Below are 10,322 nucleotides of genomic sequence, written 5' to 3'. Positions count from 1 at the left end.
CATACCCACACTCCTAACCACTGTTTCTATACTGAATATTGTTCTATGTAAGTATAGAAGAGTAATGGATAATAATGGTTCAGCAAGGTTGAAAATGGGTGTCAACGAAACTGTATCCTATCAATCACCGCAGGTTCTGGGTTGAGTCTTTTTCTATTTGTTGGCCTCCACAATGTTTCCTGTATGCAGGACTCAATTACAGATTCCTTCACCTTGTCATGATAGAAAGAAATCAAGAGTCAAAAAATCTGGTGGAATAAAAGGCATACTACATGAACAAACTTTACTTCTTGCTTATTTCCAAATGTCATCAGTTTCAAATTTTCTGTCTTATGAGATATAGGAATTGTGTCTTAGAAAAAACAATTTCTTCTATAAGAGTCTATCTCAATGAAACAATGCAGAAACGGGAGGGGTGGCATAAGAACGTTGTCTTTTCTGGCAGAACAATTCCTAACAATGAAAAAATATTAGGTTGGTATATGTTTTCCAATGGGATAGGGATTGAATATAGTGCATATATATCCTGACATATTATGCCCATGTAATAAGCAACAAAAACTTCCCCTCTCTACTACAATGTAGTAATGTCCAGGAAATATTGAGATATGAAAAAGTAAGGTATCCATGATAGATGAGGACATCATGGGAATAGGAAGAGGCAGGGTGCTGGGGAGGCTCTCAGGAATCCACAAGGATGACCCCACCTTGGTCTGCTGGCAGTGGTCCAGAGGGTGCCTGGACTGGTCTACTCTGGTGACTGGTCTAGTGAATAACCTAACTGTCATCATAGAGCCTTTGTCCAGTGACTGATGGAGGCAGATGCTGAGATCCACGGCCAGGCACCAGGCTGAGTTCCGGGAATCCAATTGATGAGAGAGAGGAGAGATACTGCAGGCGAGGGACGTCAAGATCATGATGGGAGGACGTGCAGAGATGACCGGCCACACTAGTGGAAGCCCATGAACTGTGGACTGGTGGCTGTGGAGCCCCCATGGGACTGGACTAGGCCCTCTGAATGCAGAAGACGGTTGTTTGGCTCAAACTATTTGGGGGTCACCCAGGCAGGGGGATCAGGATCTGTCCCTGGTGCACAGGCAAGCTTCTGGGAATCTGGTGCCTATGGTGTGACGCCTTGCACAGCCTTGGTGGGAAGGGGCTTGGACCTGCCTAGGCTCAGTGTGTTGGGCTTTGCTGACTCCCCATGGGAGACCTTGATTTGGGGGATGCAGGGTGGCTTGGGAGAGAGGGATGGGGATGGGAGGAGGGGGGAGCTGTGGGTGGTATGTGGAGTGAGTAGAAAATTTCTTAATAAAGAAAAAAGAAAAAATAAGGTATGGAAAAAACGTGTTGAGCTATTGTTGTCCAACAGAATAGATAGGCACTAACCATACATGGATTAGATTTAGATGCAATTGAAACTTTAGTACTTCAGTTGTACTCAACATATTTTAGATATTCAACATTAACAGGCAGCTAGTAACTACTTTCTGGACAAGATAGATACAGACGACTTTCATCTCTATAGAAATGTTGTTAGTATTCACTTACATATAACATGGCAATTTTCACCCATAGAATGGGAGAAAAGTGGCATTATAATTGTACATATTTTAAAGTTCGAAGGTTAAAGCAATAACCAATCCATGTTACCAGTAATAAGATGGAGGACCCTCTCTATATGGAAGCTAATCATGTATAACTCTGTCTTAGTTTATTTTCCTACTGCTGTGATGAAAATATCCTGGCAAAGGGGATTTAAGGAATAAAGTGTTTATTTGGCTCACCATTCCAGGTTACAATTCATCATTGTGAGGGAAGTCAAGGCAGCAGGAACTCAAAGCAGCTAATCACGTTACATCCGAAGCCAAGAGCAGAGAGCAATAAATTCATACATCTGTTCAAGGACTCGTCGCCATTTCTCCCCTGTTATCTAATCCAGGATTCCCAGCCTGGAGAATGAGGCCATCAACGATGGGTGGGGTTTCCAAATAATCAAGATAACCCCCCACAGATATGCCTTCAGGCTAACCTAATTTAGACAATCCCTCATTGAGACTCCTGGGTGATTTCAGATTGTGTCAAGTTGGCAACTAAAACTAACCACCACACTCTCTTAAAAACATAATGCACATTTTCTAGATCCACGTAGTGAAAGGATAGGGGCGAGCTTCCAATGCAACCATAGTAAGCAACTCTAATCTCTAGGTTGAGCAGTCTAGAAACATTTCCCACTAAAAGGAAATCCACTTTTGAGAAATGAATGATCACACTACTGGGATAAAGAATGTATCAGTTAAGTCTGCTACAATAAGGCCTCAAAAAGACCAGAAGTTAAGGTAAAGGAATTCCATGTCACAAAGATGGAACAATTCAAATATCAAATAAAATGACTGAAATAGGCAGTGGTGGTGATGGGTGATGGGCCAGTCAGGGGAGCAGTTCAGAGGCGGCAGCAAGCCCACCATCTCTAGCAGATCATGAAGGCAGGCGGCTTTGTGCTACAGGGTTTCATCCAGGATCAAGGATCACCTGAGCTGACCTTGCAGCAGCCACCCCAGAATGCATCCACCAAGAAGCTGAGTGAGGGTCTTAGTCTAATTGGAGATGATCTGGACAGCATCATGAAGCTGTAGAAGATGATTGCTGACATGAATATGGACCACACCCAGGGTCATCTTCTATGTGGCAACTGAGAGGTTTGCTGATCGCAACTTCAGCTGGGACCGGGTTGCTGCCTTTTTCTACTTTGGTAGTGAACTGATTGCTCAAGGTCCTGTGTACCAAGTGTCCAAGCCAATCAGAACCACCATGGGCTGACACTGGACTTCCTCCAAGAGCAGCTGCTTGTCTGGATCCAAGACCAGGGTGGCTGGAATGGCCTCCTCTCACACTTCAGGAACCCCACATGGTAGACAGTGGCCATTCTTGTGTCTGGAGTTCTCACTGCCTATCTCACCGTCTGGGACAAGATGGGCTGAGGCCACCAGCAGCTTTGAACTGTGTCTTTTCTTCATAAATTATGGAATTTTTTTCCACGGTGAATGGGGACAGGGGACAGGCATTTTTCTTACTTTTGTAATTATTGGGTGGGATGGGAATGGTGGCCTGGGGAGGGGACAATAAACCTCAGGTCCACTTTGAAAAAAATGACTGAAATACATTTAAAAACTTCCAATGTAGAAATAGCAACAACTAATAAAGATAATAAAAAATAAATAGACTAATTTAACTTCCTTTCAAGGGCTTGGGGATGGAAATTCATTGTTTTAAAAACTGAAATATCATCCTGAGTGAGATAACCCAGACTCAGAAAGATAAACATGGTATGTACTCATTCATAAATGGATACTAGATGTAAAGCAAAGGACAATCAGACTACAACTCACAGCTCCAGAGAAGCTAGGAAACAAGCAGGACCATAAGAGGGACACATGGATCATTCTGGGAAGGGGAAACAGATGATATCTCCATGAGTAAACAGGGGGTTGGGGGCAATCGAGGGTAGGGGACGGGGGAAAAGAACATGAGGGAATGGGATGGTCAAGCTGGGGAAGAGAGACGGAGTTGGAGAGCAATGAAAGAGATTTTTTTTTTCATTTGGGTTTTTCGAGACAGGGTTTCTCTGTGTAGCTTTTTTTTTTTTTTTTTTTTTTTTTTTTGGTTTTTCGAGACAGGGTTTCTCTTGTAGCTTTTGCGCCTTTCCTGGGACTCGCTTGGTAGCCCAGGCTGGCCTCGAACTCACAGAGATCCGCCTGGCTCTGCCTCCCGAGTGCTGGGATTAAAGGCGTGCGCCACCACCGCCCGGCTTCTCTGTGTAGCTTTGAGCCTTTCCTGGATCTCACTCTGTAGACCAGGCTGGCCTTGAACTCATAAAGATCTGCCTGGCTCTGCCTCTGGAGTGCTGGGATTAAAAGTGTGCACCACCACCGCCCAGCGAAAGAGATAATCTTGATAGAGGGAGACATTATAGGGTAAGTGAGAAACCTGGTGCTAGGGAAATTCCTAGGAATCCGCAAGGATGACCCCAGCTTAGACTACTAGCAATAGTGGAGAGGGTACCTGAACTGGCCTACCCCAGTAATCAGATTGGTGACTACCCTAACTGTCATCATAGAACATATATCAAGTAACTGATGGAAGCAGATGCAGAGATCCACAATCAAGCACCAGGTTGAGCTCTGGGAGTTCAGTCGAAGAGAGGGAAGAGGAATCATATGAACAAGGGGTGGGGGTGTCAAGATCATGATGGGTAAACCTAAAGCGATAACTGAACCAAGTTCATAGGAACTCAGAACTTTAGACTGACAGCTGTGGAACCTGCATGAGACTGGAGTAGGCCCTCTGCATACAGGAGACAGTTGTATAGCTTAGTTTGTTTGAGGGGCCCCTGGCAGTGGGATCAGGATCTACCCCTGGTGCATGAGCTGGCTTTCTGGAGCTCATTAACTATGGTGGGATGCCTTGATCAGCCTTGATGGAGGGGGCAGGGCTTGGTCCTGCCTCAACTGAATGTACCAGGCTTTGTTGATGCCTTACCCTTTTGGAGGAGGGGATGGAAATGGGTGGGTCGGGGGGAGGGTGGGAGGAAGCGGGAGGAGGGATGAGAGGGGGAATCTGTAGTTGGTATGTAAAATGAATAAAAAATTTTTAAATAAAGAATAGAAAAATATCTAGACAAAAGTATATCCCACAAAATTGAAAACATTGCAAAAGAATTTAGCATTCATCCTACTCTCTTCCTATGCTAACACAATTCCCTCTTACTAATGAATAGAGTAATTTATAGTAGATGTTCAGCCAATGAGTATAAAATAAATCACAGAATTAAAACATCAAGTACAACAAGTCATAGAGATGGAGTTTTGCTTACATAGATTTCTAGCAATCTAGAAACTTCAAAACAAAAATTATCTTTTGGCTGCTTCCACATAGAACTTTCATTTCTGAGTAATATGAGAGTGTACTTTATGTCTAGAGTCTTGACAGTGACCCTTTATTCTGGAACTCTTCCCTTTTCTACCCAGATTTCTAGAAATTTCTGTGGCATGGGTTTGGCTCAAAGTGCCCCACTCCTCCATCTCTGCCCAATGGTGTTCATGCTGCAAGTCAGAATTCTGCCACAAGATGGCACCAATGCACCCCATTATCAGGGGAAAATACTGCTCTGTTTTAACTATACATGACTTGGAAGTAGGAGGACTATTTGCCAGGGAGGAAAAGAACCAGTGAGAGATGGGAAGGAGAAGAAGGGAAGAGTAGTAGACAGTTTAATATAAGCAAGGTACAATGATACATAAGTATATCAACTAAATTCATTATTTTGTGCTTAAGAGAATAATTGAAAAACAAAAATACAGCACATGCATGCATTGTATGTGCTTGTATGTCATATAAGGAGAAAAATACCTCAATTATGATCTAGCTTATAGCTTTACATACAGAATAATTCTAGGACTGTTCAAAAATACCTTTAATGGATGTAAACTTATTTCAGCACATCCATGGCATGAAATATCAGGTAGCTCCATCCTCCCTTGGCAGTAGCATGTAGGAAGGTATTCTTCAGTACAGTGCAGGTAGGCGGTGATGGAGAGAGGATGGGGATGTCAAACTGAGGTCTTGGTAGCTGTGTCCGTAATGTCCCAGAGAGGAGCTGAAGGGGAGAGGATAAAAGGCAGCCTGAAAAATCTGTACAGACAGGGGTGACTGTTGTATGATGATTTTCTTTCCCTCTGGTCATAAAAAGATGCCATCTTTGACTTTGTCTCGGTAGCCATGGCAACCAGAGCAGAACAATACATTGCTAGCCAGGCTTTTGTTGATGGTAATGCAGCTCTCCGCATTCTCTAGGGAGGGTCTGGAGACCCTCAGCTGGGATTCTAGGTATAATCCCTCCTCTAGTTGCAAGTTATCTTACAAAATACTAGAGTGTTTAAGATGAATAAAAGACAGATTAAAAGCAGGATTTCGTGATGCGGCATCCATGAGGTCACCATGCCCGACTGAGTGGGATTTTGCCTTGAAAGTAACCCCTAACCTATGCTTTGTAAGAAAATAATATGCTCATTGGTCTCATCAAGTTTTACTTTGGTGAATTTGTTCTTCAAATCCTCATACCTAGGCCCTCAGGTAGCCATTGCTACTTTAGGTAAGGGTCTGGCTCAACAAAGTGCATTATCAATTATTTCTAAGAAAATGTCAAGTGGACACTAAGATCAGCTTGGAGGGGTTTCTACTGGGCAAATCTGAAACAATTTGTAGATCAAAACATATAATGATATTAACGGGGTAATTCTTTTAAAAATGAGAGCTTGAGTCATATTGATAAATTCATTAATAAGTGTATTTTAAATAGGAAAGAAGTGAAAATCTTACACTAATTATTCTAGAAGGGCTAGCAGTGTAAGAAATGCAACATTTGACCGCTATTTCAGGTAAGAATCCTAAATGGAAGCTCTAGTCTATCTGCGCCATATCACACTGCAGTCATTGTGTTACCATGGTAACCATGCTAGCCAGAGGAGATGAGAAAAACAGCCACTAACCACCCTAATCTTGTCTTTAGTATGAGCTAGGAAACCATGTAAACTGACATGATGCACAGTCATTAACCTCATGTACCCCTATATTCCCTTACACAGTAAACACAGCTGGAAGCTTCAGTGATACAGATATTAATGCCTAAACAAAACCCCACATGTAATTCCCTCCTCCCTTGCCTCTTTCTCTCCCTCTCCCTTCCTTCTTCTCTTTCTTTCTTCCTTTTCCTGACTCCAAGATACCAGAAATTCATAGAGACAAATTGTTGAAGGAAAAAAAGAAATGCCACACAATCAATACATTCAATTATGAAAGTATATATATTTAAAACAAAAAAAACTCTTAGAAATTATTTTTTCACAGCTATACAGATGGCTCTGCAATTAAGAGCAAATATTGTTCTTGCAGAGGATGACGTTTGGTTCCCAACATCCAAATCAGGTGGCTAACAACTGCCTCCAGGGGGATTGATGTTTCTGGCTTCTATGGGCATCTGCACTCATATGCATGCACATGATTAAACATTAATCATTTAAAAAAGAAATATCTTTTTTTTCAGAGACAATTTATTGGATTGACTCTAGGGCATTTTTCTTCTTCTTTAATGACCAATATTGCCAAGAATCAAAAGAGAAGCATAAGCAACTGCATGTGTTCTTCAATAACTACTGTCAAGAATTTGGCTGTTGAAAGTCAATGAAAGGAAAGTAGATCACAACTGTAATTTAGAAGTTACTAGGATGAGGATGTAGCCTAGAGATAACGCACCCTGGATTTGATCCACAGGGCTGGGAAAAAATACTGTTATTTGCAGTAGCACCAGAAAGTATGAAATGGTTAGCAACAGTCTGCCCACTGATATCTACATACCACTAAACATTACAAAACAGAAAATAAATATCTAATAGAAGACAGCATAACTGCTCCCCATGGGAGGCCTTACCTTCTTGTAGGAGGGAATTGGGGTGGCTTGGGAGGGGGAGGCTGGAAGGCAGGAAGAGGGAAGTGGGGGATCTTTGGTATGTAAAATGAATAAAAATTTTCTTAATTAAAAAAATAAAAAACTGACAAGAAAGCATTGTTAGGCTTTCTATGACTATACTATAAAATGGATTTGAAAAAGATCAAGGCAGAGGGAAAACACTGCCTGGTTTCAGAAATTCTTTTTTTTTTTTTTTTTGGTTTTTCGAGACAGGGTTTCTCTGTGTAGCTTTGTGCCTTTCCTGGAACTCACTTGGTAGTCCAGGCTGGCCTCGAACTCACAGAGATCCGCCTGGCTCTGCCTCCCGAGTGCTGGGATTAAAGGCGTGCGCCACCACCGCCCGGCTGGTTTCAGAAATTCTTATAAACATGATGCACTCCAAAGTAAAAAAGGAGATCAGAGGCAAAGAATAAATAATTGAAAAACAGACAGACAATACATATTTGACCACTAATTTTTTGGAAAATGTGCAGGTAATTCAATGGAGAGCAGGTAGGATAGTCTTTTCAGGATTCGTTCAGTGGGTAATAGCTTCCCAACATCCACATGAAATAAAACCTGCTTTGCTGCACACACCCCAGTAATCCAAGTGCTGTGAACAAAGACAGAACGACCATCGGTGCGTGCTGGCTGCTGGCTGCTGGCTGCTGGCTGCTGGCTGCTGGCTGCTGGCTGCTGGCTGCTGGCTGCTGGCAGCTTAGGTATAGGCTCAGTGAGAGAACGTGTTTCACAAAGTCTAAGGCAGAGCATTTATTGAGCTAGGCACCTGATGTCCTCTGACCTCTGTTACAGGTATCAGTGTGCACAGTCACGTACATACACACATGCACATGTACTACACACACAAATAATGCCCCCCCACTCACTCACATAAGCACAAAAATTTTAAACTAAAAATCATTTTAAGGCATTTTTTTTCAAACCTCAAAGCTATACAAAATCTAGCAGAAAATACAGGAGTAAATCAAATCCTATTCCTCTTGGGCTAGGTAAAGATTTCACAAATAAGACACCAAAACAACATTTTATGTGTAAGCAAACTAAAAATTTCCTCAAAACTGAACACTTGGACTCTTCAAAACAGACAGCTGAACGATGGCATCTTTGCAACTAGGATAAAATGTTTGAATATCATATAGTTGCTAGGGGATTTGTATTAGAGTATAGAATATTGAACCAAACATAAAAAAATGTACATTTCCCTAAGTAAATTAGGGGAAAGATTTAAATACAGACTCTGCAAAAGATACAAACACATGAAATGAAAAAACCACTTGAAAAGAAATTCTACACCACTGATCACTAAAGAAATGTTAAAAAGACAACCTGCAATGATATATTACTATATCCTTGGAGTACATCCAAATTTTAAAAGACTGAATGAAAATGAGCATTGGCAAGTTTGTTAAGGATGAAATTCTACATTGTTGATGGCAATAAAAAATGTACAATCATTTTGTAAGAAGTTTGACACTTAGTTACAGTGTCAATCTTACATGTACCCCATGATGATTCAGCTATTGAACTCTTGAAATGTACACCCCAGGAAATAAAGTATATGTCTGTGGCAAGAGAGTAGAGGTTACAGCAAGCTCCAGGAATATTAACATAAGAAAGAAGCCAGTTAGCAGAGAAAGCCTAGAAGCCCCTCCTCACCTGGACTCCTAGTAAATAACAGAACAAGCATGCAAATAGTTTACCATATACAAATGTGGGAGAGGTAAGTACTATGTAAGTAAACGGTGATATGCCTTGTGGCCCAGCGCCTTTCAAGCACATGCTTTTTCCTCAGGTCTAGCCTGTTCCCACTCTCAGGAGTGCTTTCCCTTTCTTAAAATCCTACCTCAGCCGGGCGGTGGTGGCGTACGCCTTTAATCCCAGCACTCGGGAGGCAGAGCCAGGCGGATCTCTGTGAGTTCGAGGCCAGCCTGGACTACCAAGTGAGTTCCAGGAAAGGCGCAAAGCTACACAGAGAAACCCTGTCTCGAAAAACCAAAAAAAAAAAAAATCCTACCTCAGAGGCTGGAGAAATGGCTCAGTGGTTAACAGCGCTTGCTTATCATGTAAAGACCAGGGTTCGATGGGTCACAACTGCCTAAAACTTCACCCAGTTCCAGGCTATCGGATGCTATCTTCTGTCTTCCAAGGGTAACTATACATATGTGATGCACATACAGACAAGCACACACACATACACACATGCATAAAATAAAAATAAATATACTATTTATCTTTCAATTTCTAACTATGTGTCTCTGGTCCAATTCCTTTCCACAGGACACAGGACTTGAACAATGGGATATAAGAACCTGTATACTTCAACAGGTATCTAGTGGGTTCCCTGGGACTCAGATTGGCATCTATAACATTTTCATAAAAATACTTATTCATTAATGTTCATTAAAGTATTATTTACAAGTCCTAAAACTGGAAACAACCTAAATATCTATTAACAAGTCAATAACACCATTTGTAATATAGCTACCTAGTAGACCACCATTCAGTATTCACATATTAGAATACTAGTCTAAAAAGAATGATCGTCAATGAGATGGTTCAGTGGGCAAAAACACTTTCTGCCAAGCCTAATGACCTGAGCTCAATTCCTGAGACTTCACAAAATGGAAGGAGAGAGTCAAGTCCCACAAGTGGTCCACTGAGTTCCACATGTGCACCATGGCACACACATGCACACACACTTGCACCTATACGTGCATGCACACACACATACACTCACACAAAAAAATTTAAAAATTTGTCTGAGAATATGGCAGTGGGAAAGGTGAAAAGACAAGGT

General features: G+C 41.8%; 1 pseudogene; it reads left to right on the top strand.

The window, feature by feature from the left end:
- Positions 1 to 1,565: 1,565 nt before the first annotated feature.
- LOC128115480 (apoptosis regulator BAX-like) lies at positions 1,566 to 3,023 on the top strand (annotated as a pseudogene).
- Positions 3,024 to 10,322: the final 7,299 nt, after the last annotated feature.

This window comes from Peromyscus californicus, unplaced genomic scaffold, assembly GCF_007827085.1.
Source record: "Peromyscus californicus insignis strain IS unplaced genomic scaffold, ASM782708v3 Scaffold_10__1_contigs__length_136768540, whole genome shotgun sequence".
Classification (NCBI taxonomy): Eukaryota; Metazoa; Chordata; class Mammalia; order Rodentia; family Cricetidae; genus Peromyscus; species Peromyscus californicus.
This window is presented reverse-complemented; position numbering and strand designations above follow the sequence as displayed.